Source organism: Pinus tabuliformis, chromosome 5_1 (assembly GCF_031772625.1).
Source record: "Pinus tabuliformis cultivar Carrire ecotype Pingquan chromosome 5_1, CPIR1, whole genome shotgun sequence".
NCBI classification, from domain to species: domain Eukaryota; kingdom Viridiplantae; phylum Streptophyta; class Pinopsida; order Pinales; family Pinaceae; genus Pinus; species Pinus tabuliformis.
Window position 1 is genome coordinate 857,009,610 of NC_142305.1, and position 2,417 is coordinate 857,012,026.

The 2,417-nt window shown below is 34.7% G+C and overlaps 1 long non-coding RNA gene across 1 annotated transcript; it reads left to right on the forward strand.

Moving 5' to 3' along the window:
* Window positions 1-893: 893 nt before the first annotated feature.
* LOC149167546 (uncharacterized) lies at window positions 894-1,991 on the forward strand. Its single transcript, XR_016260567.1, has 4 exons — window positions 894-1,157; window positions 1,273-1,335; window positions 1,423-1,457; window positions 1,647-1,991. It is a non-coding gene; the product is annotated as an uncharacterized LOC149167546 (long non-coding RNA).
* The last annotated feature ends 426 nt before the right edge of the window (window positions 1,992-2,417 follow it).

Consider the following 2,417-nt stretch of genomic DNA (forward strand, 5'->3'; position numbering starts at 1 on the left):
TCTCATACTGTCATGACAACATGACAACTAATGGACTCACACTTAATGTTTACTATAATTTCAACTCGTGCCCCCCCTTCCCCCAACTAAAATATTTGTGCAATTCTATCAACTTTATATGATTCTTACCCATTCAACAACCCTATCTACCTAATTTCAAAAAAAATATTATATTTTAAAAATTCAAAAAAAATATTTATGATAAGACTCCATCTTACTTGAGCAGTGGATAAATTTATTTTATTAATGCTACGTATCACACATGGTCATTGAATACATGAGACCCTACTTTCGAAACTGTTGAAAACGAGAGGAAAACGACAAGATTTTGTACCTGTATGTTTTCAATAGCTGGACAAGCTATGTGACCATATGAAATAATATTCACTGAACATTTAAAGAGTTTATGTATTGAGATCTTTTTGGTTAATTTCTGACTTGTCTTTTGATTCACAAATTAAAATTTTAATAACATAATTATTATATTAAATTTAAAAATAATATAAAATTAATTAATAATATAATATAATTTATTTATCACCTTATATGTAAAATAAACACACACATATATATATCCATAAATAACAAAAAATTAATTCATGAAAATAACATCAATTACTAACTACAACACATCCTTAAAAAAAATCTTTTATATATTTATGACTATGCATTAAATCGATTCATAAGGTCGTGCCACAGAGGCTAATGCAGTTTCCTATGGCATATCTGTTAATTTAATTCTATATTAAATGCCCACAGTTGGCTTGTTTATCTCTGCCATACCGTAAGGGGTCACATGGCCTTCCTCGAGGCATCAAGTCCATCACCTGGATAAGGATTAAATGTCATCGGTATGCTCCGCCACACGGATTGATGCTCAGAAACTCCACTACTTGCGTCCGTCCATTGTTTCATTCTGGTCATGACATTTGGTATGGTTTTCATCCATTGATTGGATTTGGGTGATGCGACGGTGAGAAGGGTTTAGGGCTTTTCCAACTAGACAACTCACCATCTCCTACCGAAGAGGAGGTCATTTGCTACCTGGAGGTGAGGGTTTCGGCCGCTCTGCAACGCTTTGGCTCCTGGTTTCTCAACTAGTTCTGCAAATTTGTCTCCATGTTTCATGGCTTTGTCTATCCATCCTCCGCGAGGAGGTAACCAGAGCACTCACTTTCAATTATTTCAGTTCTCCATTACGAGTTTTTGTTCAATGTCTACTTTGGGAGTCCTTTTAACGCACAGGGTTAACACATGGTTCTTGCTGGCCAGGCTTGGCACCCAGTTCCTCAGGCTCTGCGAGGGGTGGTGGTTTCCAACATCGGTTTAAAGAGGGTAAGTCTCTGTATGTCAGAATTTGTGTCTACATTTTTACCTCATTCGTGCATTTCCTAACCTCGTGAAGGGTTCTGTGCAAGGTAGATGGATGACCTTCGGATGGAGCTCTTTGAACTCAGGTAAGGTTTGGCCTCTTTCCCCTACGGTTACTCATTACGATTAAATATAATATAGAAATTCTCCACGGGTATTGATGATAACTGTAATTGTTTTTGTAGGTATGTTTTTGTTGTCGTCAAGGTGTTTTCGTGACTAAGTTCACGTTTCCCACGATCATGAGAACTCATATTCTTTATAATTTGTCACAGGTTGGAAACCATATTATCCAGGATTTCCTATGATTGACTGTTTCGGTTTTAGTTACTTGAAGGATTTTTACTCTCGCAGAAAGCTTAGCTTGAGTTTACAACGTTCTTATTTTAATTGAAAGACTCTTTTGAGATGCTACTCTTAGAAAATCTTAGAGTTGAAATATATTTATGTTTCTAGGATTCCTGGCTCATAAGTGAGTGGTTAAATTTTTCCATTTTGAATGTAATTTAAGTTTTCCCTAAATATTTATATCTCGGGGGACAGAGAAGAGGGCCTACCGGCCTTTCTTTCATTTTTAAAACACTGAAACTTGGGTTCTAAAATATTTTAAGTTATATATGTCTATTTCCGTTTAAAAATATATGTTTTTCGTTACACCATTATTTATGTATGGAGTTCGAATCTATTACCACCTTCCTGGAAGAATTAGTTATGTACATGTGATGTAACTATGATACAGTTGGTCTGGAATACCTTCCTTTGACTTACACTTTGCTGTATTCGTTTGCATAATCTTTATTAAGGGACAGTTTCTTCTTAAGAGTCATTTTCTTCTTGATTTATTTGCACACCTTTCTTATTACAGTTGACTAAAGAATGATTCCTATCTTTTATAGAGAGAAATGTTTGCTTTAGGGTTTTACTATTCCCTCTGTCATGGTTTACAAATTTTAATTACTTCCTCAAAACGATTTATTTCACCATATTCTAACTTACAGAAGGTGATTATATCATAAGGAGATAAAAAAAAATGATTCATGCATCAT